Genomic DNA, 12,615 nt, shown 5'->3' on the forward strand with positions numbered 1-12,615 from the left:
GTGCTGCATTACATTCTATGGGGACTGTGCTGCATTACATTCTATGGGGGCTGGCTGCATTACATTCTATGGGGGCTGTGCTGTATTACATTCTATGGGGGCTGTGCTGTATTACATTCTATGGGGGCTGTGCTGCATTACATTCTATGGGGAGCTGTGCTGTATTACATTCTATGGGGCTGTGCTGTATTACACTCTATGGGGACTGAGCTGTAATGCCGGATACAGCTGTAATTATGTTAGATAGTCGTGTTACACTCCCCTCACTTCTTGTAACCTACAAGTGTACAAAGATATTATACAGTCACCATGTGACAAGTGGGCCTGTGTAACTTCAAATGCCAGGGCTGAATTTTAGTCCAAGTCCGGCCCTGGGTATGACCATCTGGATTAAAGGGATAATCATTCAAATTTAGAAAATTGCTAATTTTTTAACATTTTTCTCAAATTTTTGATACATATTGACCAAAATTTACCATTATCATAAAGTATAATGTGTCACGAAAAAACAATCTCAAAATCTCTGGGATTTGTTGAAGCATTGCAGAGTTATTACCACATAAAGTGACACTGGTCAGATTTCAAAAATTTGGCTCCGTCACTAAGGGACATCATGTTGGGATACGCTGCACAAGACCAAAGAAGATGGAAGTCTTACAGTTTGCACACATTCTCACCAGTACTGTGGTTCCTGAATGGTCCTCAGTCTGATAATGAATGATAGCAACAATTCCCAGAATCTCCTTAACATTGACATTGACATTGCACTTGATGTACCATGTACTGATGATGGTTCTGGTGCTAAATTCATGTACTGATGGTGGTCCTGATGATATGTTCTTGTACTGATGATGGTTCATGTGATGTATTGCTGTACTGATGAGGGCTTTGATGTCATGTTTCTGAACTTATGGGGGTTGTGATACTGTGTTTCTGTACTAATGGGGGTTCGTACTATGTATTTCTGTACTGCTGTTGGTTCTGGTAATGGATTCTTGTGCTGTTATTAGCTATGATCTTGTACACATCTAAAAATCCATAACTTGTAAGATTACATGATACATAGCTATATTAATAAAGTGTTGTTCTGTCTGACAAGTTAGGAGTTGCTATGTTTTGTTTATGTTAGGAGCATTACAGTGGATGTCAAAGTTTGCGATGAGTCTGCAGTCATTCTATGTGACTACAGACTTCTGAATTCTCACAGCGTGCACTGCTGTCAGGATTCTCTAGTGCCAGTAATGAAAGTGGGAGGTCACAAAACCGTAAGTATGCGATTTACATACCTGCGGTCACGTGCCAACTAAACATGCATAGAAAATTAATTGAGCGAGGCCAGACACGTCTGGTCAGAATGTGGCCAGGAGTATACAAATTGCATACTGGTACTCACAGGATCTTTCATTCTTGCTACCAGCAACGGAGAATTCTACAAGTGTGCAGTGAATGCGCTGTGAGAATAAAGAGTGACTGCAGACCTTTGTCTCAAACCTGGACAAGCCCTTTAATTATAAACTGAAGCACTGTAGCTAGGGTTGATCGAATAGCTTGGATAAGTTCTTATACGAATAGCTATAGCGCTTACCGAATAGCTGCCTCGGTAACCTGGATACCTGGAGCACTCACGATAATCAGTTGATCGGTGCCGCAGCTTCATGTTTCGCGGCTCTGTGACAGTCACAACATACAGGCTCTCCATGCATGTGATGTGATTGTCACACAGCCGCTATACATGCAGCTGCGGGCCGAACAGCTGATTATTGGGAGCGCTCCAGGTATCCAGGTTACCGAGGCAGCTATTCGGTAAGGCTCCTTTCACACATCAGTTTTTTGCCATCAGTTGCAATCTGTCGAAGTTTGAAAAAAATGGATCTATCGCAGATTGTGAAAAACTGATGCGACGGATCCGTTTTTTCGCCGGATACAGCTAGCTGATCCTGCTAATTGGATCCTAAAAAACTCAGAGCATGCTCAGTTTAAAAAAACGGAATCCGTCGCTGCATTCCATCATTTGACGGATCCGGCGCCATAGGCTTCCATTCTAGCAAATGACGGACGGCAATGGATCCGTCACTGTCCGTTTTTTCAACTGACACAATAAACCGTTTCTTTGTCCATTGCCTCCGGCTGCCAGACAATTTTCAATGGATCCAGCGAACAACGGATGAAACATGAAGCCATCCGTCGCAGTCACTCGCTAATACAAGTCTATGAGAAAAACTGATCCAGTGGCATCAGTCGCTAGATCCGTTTTTTTCAAAATTCAACGGATTGTGACTGATGGCAAAAAACTGATGGTGGGCGTGTGCGTGGGCATTGCCACGACCAATCAGCGACTTGGATTCCATGACAGACAGAGGCCGTGACCAATGAATATCCGTGACAGAAAGACAGAAGGACAGACAGAAGGACAGACGGAACTGACCCTTAGACAATTATATAGTAGATACTTTTAAGTATGAATATACATTTTCACTAAACATAAATTGCACTTTTGCCGTTTATTATTTTGCTCACTTGAATTGTGAGACTGTTCAGAACTTAGTGTTAATTGTAAATGGGTCATCAGTTGCCCATCCCCACCATTGTTCACATTTCTAGGTTTTAATATTCCAGTACTTAATGAGTTAATGAGCATCTACCACATAAAGGAGTGTTAATCCAGACAGTCATTGCACAGCCCCTTGATGTTAATTTGTGAGCACTTCTACAAGCTAATTAGCACAAGAGAGCTAAGTGCTAATTAAGTGGGCCCGGGAGCTGTTAAACCATTCCTTTCTGGACTGCAAGAGATTGAGGGAGTAGGAAACAGGTGCGAGAAGGAGAACCACACATGGGACGCAAACTATATCAGAACTGTATTGTGACATACACACAACTGGAGTGGAAAGCGATACCAATTACTCTGTATTGTCTGCCACTTAAAACTAAGTGTAGCTGCCACTTCAGTCAACAGGACAACAAAGCCCGGCAAGTATAACGTAGGACCACATATGGTTTTATGGTGAAGTTTGCCTATGATAAGGGGAAATTTTTTTCTTTTTTCGTTATTTGGTGTTGTAAAACCAGAAGGACTTTACTACATCAGATATACTTAACGACTTCACCCCTGTGCAATTTTCCTTTTTTCATTTTTTTCCTCCCCTTCTTCCAAGAGCCATCCTTTTTTATTTTTTTTCCAGCCATATAGCTGTATGAGGTCTTGTATTTTTGATGAGATGAGTTGTACTGTTAAATGACACCATTCATTTTGTCATATAGTGTGCTGGAAAATGGGGGGGGGGGGGGGGAAATCGAGGTGCCATTATATTGTAAACAAAAGTGCAACTTTACAATGATTTTTTTGTTTTTTTATTTACCATGTTCAATATGTCGTAAAACCGAATACGCAATATGATTCCCCAGATCTCAGTATGAGTCCGGAAATATTATTATTATTATTTATTATTATAGCACCAGTTATTCCAGGGCGCTTTAGATGTGAGGGGTATACATAATAAAAAACATGTACAGTAATCTTAATCAATACAAGTCACGACTGGTACAGGAGGAGAGAAGACCCTGCCCGCGAGGGCTCACAATCTACAAGTGATGGGTGAGGATACAGTAGGTGAGGATAGAGCTAGTCGTGTAGCGGGTTGGTAGATTGGTGGTTACTGCAGGTTGTAGGCTTGTCGGAAGAGGCAGGTCTTCAAGTTCCTTTTGAAGGCTTCCACAGTAAGTGAGAGTCTGATATGTTCTAATAGAGAGTTCTAGAGGAGGGGGATGCGCCGGAGAAATCTTGTATGCAATTGTGGGAAGAAGATATAAGAGGGGAGTCGAGTTGAGGAGGAGATCTTGTGAGGATCGGAGGTTGCATGATGGTAGGTACCGGGAGACGAGGTCACAGATGTATGGAGGAGACAGGTTGTGGATGGCTTTGTATGCCATGGTTAGGGTTTTGAACTGGAGTCTCTGGATAATGGGGAGCCAGTGAAGGGAATGACAGAGAGGAGAAGCCGAGGAATAGCGGGGTGACAGGTAGATTAGTCAGGCAGCAGAGTTTAAGATAGATTGGAGGGGTGCAAGAGTGTTAGAGGGGAGGCCACATAGAAGGAGGTTGCAGTAGTCAAGATGATGAGGGCATGTGTGATGTGGGATAGGAAGATCATTCAGAGGGAAACCAGATGGATTTTTCTGATGGAGTCTGTCAGTCCGGGGGGCCTCAATGAGCAATTAAACTTTGGTAGCTTTATTTAAATGTAAGCTTGGTCTCGTCATTTATTATTGTTCTGTCTTGCCGACACCATATTGGTCCTCACCGACCATGACGTCTTGTACTATTTGTCACCCTTGGTTGGTGACCGCTAGAAGGTATCGTTAGTTTATTTCTTAAAATATCCTTAGACCAGTTGGTCGAGCGTCTGTACTAGACTACAATGTCCTATCTATGCCTTATATTTTCCCGGATAGATCAAACACTGTTACTCCATGCCACTGTCTATCGTATAATGGCTCCTAATTTGTTTTATTGTATAAATCCCGTTATACGGACGAGGGTCGCTCTCCATATAGTGTTATACGCTTTGACTAAGTATTCCGTACCTTTTGCGGTTACTCTATAACTGGCATGGTGAGAATAGCGGGTATGCCAGCGAATCGCGCAAATGTACTCTTGGGTGCCTGTCACAGAAGGTCTCTCAGATTTATTTTTTGTATAAACCTTTATACAGGTAACTCCTCCTGGTAGGATTCATTGTGCGCTTGCGCAGTGCTCCTCATGTTAAGCGCTGTGCTTTAGCGGTCCCTGCTGGGTTTTTCTTATTACCCTTTGCCGGTCATGCGCATTGCGATTTGGCATTCATCAGCGCAGCCGACTTAGGAACTTTCTGTACATGCGCACTGATGCGCTTGGGCTACCCCGGATGTGCTGTGTTTACTTCCGGGTCTATGGCATATATACTGTGAGAATGCCGATTCTCACACGGCTTTCTCTGGACTGCGTGCGGCGCTCTCATTATCTGCGGCTTCCGCGCCCATTAATGGCAATTCCCCTGATGAGCCCCCCTGTATTGCCATGTGGGGCGAAACGCGTAGGGAAGAGACATTTGTCTTCACGAGATAAGTGATTTTTTATTTATATCTGTATGCTGCGAGGCTGATGGAGTGTTTACTCTTTTTGATATTTAAACTGGACATGGGCTATTGAGTATAAACGCTTTATATATCTCTGGCGTTTGTTTTGATTTTCTGGTTACATCCTGTACTCATTAAATGTCCTGTCTGGCGGTGACACTATTAGGTCACTAATTATGTACAGGTTGCTCTACTTTTTTATCTATTTAAGTACGTGACACTATTGAAATGAGCTTGATGAGAGTGATTGTACCACAAGACTTGCCTTACTGGACCTTAGAGACACAAGAATAATATCAACTTGCCTCCTCTGGCAGTGATGCCATGAGGCTATTATAACCATATCTGTAACCCTCTTTTATCGATATTCTTCTGAATACACAGCACTATTGATTATAGGCTGATAAGAGTCAATTCACCACTAGGTGCGTTCCTTAATAAGCTACTAGAGCATATCTACCCTTAGCACCTACTGTGACTAAACTAAGTCAAAAAGAGCTACTGTATCATCTAACATACTCTAAAGAAATTTAGAGGGTATGATATCAATATCATCTAACACGCTCTAAAAAGGAACGTAGAGGGCACGATACCAATATCAATACCTTCAGTGGTTATTTTTGTGACCCTCTATGTCTGGTTATTATTTTTTGTGACCCTCTATTTGTGGCTACTTGTGTGACCCTCTATTTGGGGTGTCCGGTACTCTAATGATACCTCAATAAGCTACGAGAGCATATCTACCCTTGGTACCTACTGTGACTAAACTAAGTCAAGAAGAGCTATTGTATCATCTAACATGCTCTAAAGAAATTTAGAGGGTATGATATCAATATCATCTAACACGCTCTAAAAAGGAACGCAGAGGGCACGATATCAATATCAATACCCTCAGTGGTTATTTTTGTGACCCTCTATTTGTGGCCCTCTATTTGGGGTGTCTGGTACTCTAATGATACTGTCCTACTGCATTGCAGGGATTCCCTATTTGTGTACCATGTTTTTGCTGAGGGATCTATGTTTTATTTCCCTACGTTATTGCTATCTTTTCAGTATCATTACTATATTGTTTTGAGAGGCGCTGCAGTGTTTTAACATCTTCTATAACACTGTCTCCCCCCCTTTTTTTTTTTTTCTCTCCTCCCTCTCAGAGTACATCTTTAGCTCACAATACATGCCAGTCTGTATAATCAGCTTTATTGTGATATTATTGTTTCTATAGTCAGCCTATAGCAGCACAGGTATCCTACTTTTATTTTCACTTGTTTTGTTTTTTTGTGGTGTTATTATTGGTGGTGGCTTCTTTTTGAGGGATTCTGTTAGGGGTCGAGTTCCCGCTTCTGCACAGGGGGAATCTCGAGCCACCTCCGCTGTGGTCTCCCATTCTTGTCCAGCCGCAGTGGAGTCTGCTCAGCAAGGACGTCGGTCCCAGCGTCTTGCTCATTCTCACTCTGTTCTGAGAGTTACTGCTGCTTCTCCAGTCTCTGCTATTAAAGTCTGTGCTGGTCAGCGGCGAGCGAACTTCTCTGGGACTAAGTCCTTGTCTGCACGTACTGAGCATGCCCAGCGTAAGGTCTCCCGTTGGAGATCGAGGGTCATGTGCTCAGGCTCTGCAGCACATTCCATTGGTCCTCTTGGCAGGTCCTAGAAGGGCATAAGTGCTGTGGCCACTTCCTGTGCTGCTGCTATATAAACTGTGCATGACCGCACGGCCATGCGCTAGTATTGTCAAACAATTGCTAATGTGTGTATGTTGTGAGTGCAAGTCGTCCTTGGATACCCCTACCCTATAGTATGACTGTTCGCGGAAGGTGTATGGCTGCTACCTAGCGCCCGACTTATCCTACAGTACTAGTCACACATTATAGCGTCCAGTTGCTGTGACCGCCATTACGGCGCCGTGCACTTCCTCTGTGCTTTCCTTACCCAAGCCTGGGTGGTTAGTGGCGTTCGTCAGTGCGGCACTGCATGCTCTTCTGTTTCATTTCACACCCAGTTGCGGTGTTGCGCCAGCAAGGGTCTAATCGGACTTCAATCCCAGTTGAGGTTGAGTTCGCTGACTACTTGCTCGCGCTTTAGGTGTGGTACCGGGGTCCTGTGCCTTAACAGGATTGCTTCTTTCACGCTGGGTGAGGTTAACCCACGCGTGTATACTCTAGTGTACATATAGTCTGCTAATTGCTAGCAGCAGGTTTTCACCTGCACGGTGGACTCCGGACTGCGAACGCATCTATACCATCTGTCTTGGTGCGTTCCGCCAGTCCTAACAGAATACTAGCGCCAGGGTCTGGCTAGTAAAATGGCGGACGACCAGCGTTTACAGCGGTACATCCAGCAGCTGGAGGGAAAGTTGGCGGCTCTTGAGCATTCAACCTCAGCTGTGGATGTTACTGCTGTCGCTGTTCAGGCTGCAAGTGTGGCTGCAGCTACCTTGTCCACTGCCGCTCCTGTACCGACGCTATCTCGCCTCCCGCTACCAGAGAAATTTTCTGGTGACAGTAAGTCCTGTAGGGGTTTCGTGAGTCAGTGCTCAATACATCACGAGCTTCTGGCCTCTCGTTTCCCTACAGAGCGGGCTAAGGTGGGCTTTATAATTTCCTTATTGTCGGACAGGGCGTTGCAGTGGGCTACGCCGCTGTGGGAGCGTGGCGATCATGTGGTGCAGAGTGCTCCGTTATTCCTGAGCACTCTGAAACAGGTCTTTCTAGGACCTCGTGTCACCCATGACACGGCGCTCCAACTGTTGGCACTGACTCAGGGCTCGTCCTTGGTCAGCCTTTTTGCCGTCCATTTCCGCACTCTGGCATCTGAGCTGGAGTGGTCGGATAAAGCCCTTATCCCTATATTTTGGAGGGGGCTGGCTGACCACGTTAAGGATGCTCTGGCCACTAGGGAGATTCCCGCCACACTGGAGGAGTTAATAGCAGTATCTACTCGCATTGACCTCCGTTTTCACGAGCGGAGGTTAGAGCGAGCCCAGTGTAGGCAGAGGTTTCGGCTGGCTCCCACCTTCGCCAAACCTTTGGAATCTCCAGTCCAGGCTCCTGAGTTCCAGGAACCTAAGGTGGTGTCACGAGCGGAATCTAAGTCCCAGACCGCTCGTGCACTCCAGGGTTGCCATGTTTGCCAACAGTCAGGACATCTTGCCACCAGATGTCATCAGCGGTCGAGGAAACGTCAGCGTCTAGTGGTAGTAGGAGGAGGTGCACTAGACACTACGACGTTTGCCTCCAAATTGTCCTTTAAGGGGACAATTACCTTTGGCTCATCCTCCCACTCGGTAGACCTCTGCGTGGATTCTGGGGCGGAGGGCAATTTTATGTCTTCTGCCTTCACCCAACGTCACGCAATACCCCTGGTTATGCTATCTCAACCAGTAACGGTACGAGTGGTGAATGGGTCGACACTCCCCGCACAGATAACACATCAGACCATCCCTGTTACTCTGTCCCTGTCGCCATCCCATCAGGAGATTATTTCTCTGCTCGTCATTCCTGAGGGTATTGATGAGGTCCTGTTGGGGATACCTTGGCTACGGTACCACTCTCCTCACATCGAGTGGTCCTCAGGCAGAATTCTGGGATGGGGTGAATCATGTGGGGGTAGGTGTCACCGAGAGTGCGTTCAGGTTGCTATTACTGAGGTACCCGCAGATCTATCCTCTCTCCCCAAGCAATATTGGTCTTACGCAGACGTGTTCTCCAAGAAGGCGGCGGATACCCTTCCGCCCCATCGCCCCTATGACTGTCCTATCGATCTCTTGCCTGGTGCGGAGCCTCCCCGGGGTCGAGTTTATCCATTATCTCTCCCGGAGACGGAGGCCATGTCTCAGTACATTCAAGAGAATCTGGCAAGAGGGTTTATCAGGAAGTCAGTGTCACCTGCTGGGGCAGGGTTCTTCTTCGTGCAGAAGAAGAATGGGGAGCTACGTCCATGCATAGACTACAGGGGTCTTAACGCTATCACCGTTAAGAACAAGTATCCTTTGCCCTTGATATCTTAGCTCTTCGATAGGCTTCGGGGAGCAAGGGTATTTACTAAATTAGATCTGCGGGGTGCTTACAACCTGATTCGCATCCGTGAGGGGGACGAATGGAAAACGGCGTTTAACACCAGAGATGGGCACTATGAGTATCTGGTGATGCCCTTCGGGCTCTGTAATGCCCCAGCCGTTTTTCAAGACTTTGTCAACGACATCTTCCGGGATATGCTTTCCACCTCAGTTGTAGTCTATCTGGATGATATTCTCATCTTTTCTCCAGATATTGACTCCCACCGGAGAGATGTTGGCAGAGTCTTCGACCTCCTACGGGCAAACTCTCTTTACGCTAAGTTGGAGAAGTGTATGTTTGAGCAGGAGTCTTTGCCGTTCCTGGGCTATATCATCTCCGCCCAGGGATTGGCTATGGATCCTGCCAAACTACAGGCTGTGATGGACTGGCAAGAGCCCCATTCTCTTAAAGCGGTGCAGCGCTTTATGGGGTTCATTAACTATTACCGCCAGTTCATTCCCCACTTCTCAACTCGGGTAGCTCCCTTGGTAGCCCTCACCAAGAAGGGAGCGAATCCTAAATTGTGGTCGGAAGAGGTCTCCAAGGCCTTCACTTCTATTAAGTCCCACTTTGCTAGCGCTCCCATCTTACATCGTCCCGATGTGGATAAGCCATTCCTAATGGAGGTGGATGCCTCGTCCGTTGGTGCTGGAGCAGTCCTCTACCAGAAGGATGCTCAAGGTCGGAAGCATCCATGCTTCTTCTTCTCTAAGACTTTCTCGCCAGCAGAGAGAAACTACTCCATCGGGGATAGGGAGCTGCTAGCAATGAAGTTGGCCTTTTCAGAGTGGAGACATCTTCTGGAAGGTGCGCAGTTTCCCTTCCAGGTTTACACTGACCACAAAAATTTGGTCTACTTACAGACAGCCCAGCGGCTAAATTCTCGCCAAGCCAGATGGTCCTTGTTCTTTTCCCGGTTCCACTTTTCTCTTCATTTTCTCGCCGGGGAGAAGAATATTCGTGCTGATGCTCTCTCTCGCTCCCTTATGTCAACTGAAGAGGAGGAAGAGGAGCCTCGGCTTATTGTTCCCTCTGAGAGCCTGAGAACCGTAGCACCGGTTTCGCTTGAGTCTGTGCCTCCGGGCAAGACTTTTGTGCCCATTAATTTGCGACCGGAGGTTCTCTCTTGGCCTCATTCGTCCAGAGTGGGTGGACACTTTGGGACAAAGAGGACATCTGAGCTACTGGCGAGGACGTACTGGTGGCCGCATATGGTCCGGGATGTCAGGGATTATATTCTGGCATGTGTCTCCTGCGCCAAAAATAAATCTCCGCGTCAAAGGCCAGCTGGGTTGCTCTATCCCTTGCCGGTGGCAGATAGGCCCTGGGAGATGGTCGGGATGGACTTTGTCGTGGATTTGCCCAAGTCTCGCGGCTGTACCATCATTTGGGTCATCACCGATCATTTCTCCAAAATGGTGCATTTGGTGCCGCTACCACGGTTACCTTCTGCACGGGCCTTGGCTGCGTTGTTCATTAAGCACATCTTCCGCCTACATGGTATGCCTGACAAAATTGTCAGTGACCGGGGTCCCCAGTTTGCGTCTCGGTTCTGGAGAGAGCTGTGTCGTCTTCTCAGTATTGAGTTGAATCTCTCTTCCGCTTATCATCCCGAGACGAATGGGTTGGTAGAGAGGGCCAACCAGACCTTGGTCACATACCTGCGACATTTTGTTTCAGCCAGGCAGGATGACTGGGCATCCTTGCTATCATGGGCAGAGTTTGCACTGAACAACGCCGTAGCCGACTCCACTGGACAAACCCCATTCCTCCTCAACTATGGTCAGCATCCACGGGTACCTGTGCCTATGCCCGTGTCTTCCGCCGACTCCAGGGTGGCAGAATGGGCTGTGGAGGCACGGGATATTTGGGACCGCACTCAGGATGCCATTCGGGCCTCTAAGGAGAGAATGAGGTCCTCCGCCGATGCTCATCGGTGCCCCGCTCCGACCTTTGCTCCTGGCGACTTGGTGTCGCTCTCCGCCCGTAACATCAGGCTGCAAGTTGAGTCCACTAAATTTGCTCCTCGCTACTTGGGTCCTTTCAAGGTCCTCGAGCAGGTTAATCCTGTGGTCTATCGTTTGGCCCTTCCGCCACGCCTGGGTATCACCGACACCTTTCATGTGTCCCTCTTGAAACCCGTGTATATGTCCCGGTTCTCCGAGTCATCTGCTGGGACATCGGGTTCGTCTTCGGACGATTATGAGGTGAACGCTATTTTGGGGTGCAAGGTGGTGCGTGGTAAAAAATTTTATTTGGTGGACTGGAAGGGTTATGGCCCCGAGGACAGGTCCTGGGAGCCTGTTGAGCACATTCGGGCTCCGCAGCTCATTGCTGCCTTCGAACGTAGCGAGGCCCAAGGAGGGGGGCCCTAGGAGGGGGGGTAATGTTAGGGGTCGAGTTCCCGCTTCTGCACAAGGGGAATCTCGAGCCACCTCCGCTGCGGTCTCCCATTCTTGTCCAGCCGCAGTGGAGTCTGCTCAGCAAGGACGTCGGTCCCAGCGTCTTGCTCATTCTCACTCTGTTCTGAGAGTTACTGCTGCTTCTCCAGTCTCTGCTATTAAAGTCTGTGCTGGTCAGCGGTGAGCGGACTTCTCTGGGACTAAGTCCTTGTCTGCACGTACTGAGCATGCCCAGCGTAAGGTCTCCCGTTGGTGATCGAGGGTCATGTGCTCAGGCTCTGCAGCACATTCCATTGGTCCTCTTGGCAGGTCCTAGAAGGGCAAAAGTGCTGTGGCCACTTCCTGTGCTGCTGCTATATAAACTGCGCATGACCGCACGGCCATGCGCTAGTATTGTCAAACAATTGCTAATGTGTGTATGTTGTGAGTGCAAGTCGTCCTTGGATACCCCTACCCTATAGTATGACTGTTCGCGGAAGGTGTATGGCTGCTACCTAGCGCCCGACTTATCCTACAGCACTAGTCACACATTATAGCGTCCAGTTGCTGTGACCGCCAGTACGGCGCCGTGCACGTCCTCTGTGCTTTCCTTACCCAAGCCTGGGTGGTTAGTGGCATTCGTCAGTGCGGCACTGCATGCTCTTCTGTTTCATTTCACACCCAGTTGCGGTGTTGCGCCAGCAAGGGTCTAATCGGACTTCAATCCCAGTTGGGGTTGAGTTCGCTGACTACTTGCTCGCGCTTTAGGTGCGGTACCGTGGTCCTGTGCCTTAACAGGATTGCTTCTTTCACGCTGGGTGAGGTTAACCCACGCGTGTATACTCTAGTGTACCGCCATGTAGTCTGCTAATTGCTAGCAGCAGGTTTTCACCTGCACGGTGGACTCCGGACTGCGAACGCATCTATACCATCTGTCTTGGTGCGTTCCGCCAGTCCTAACAGATTCCTTTTTAGGGACTTCAGGGTCAGTCTTCGTTGAGCGGGGGCGCCACATCGTATCCCAGGGTGCCAACCTCCGCTGTCAGGAAGGGAATTTTTTTAGGGAT

This window comes from Ranitomeya imitator, chromosome 2 (genome assembly GCF_032444005.1).
Source record: "Ranitomeya imitator isolate aRanImi1 chromosome 2, aRanImi1.pri, whole genome shotgun sequence".
Taxonomy (NCBI): Eukaryota; Metazoa; Chordata; class Amphibia; order Anura; family Dendrobatidae; genus Ranitomeya; species Ranitomeya imitator.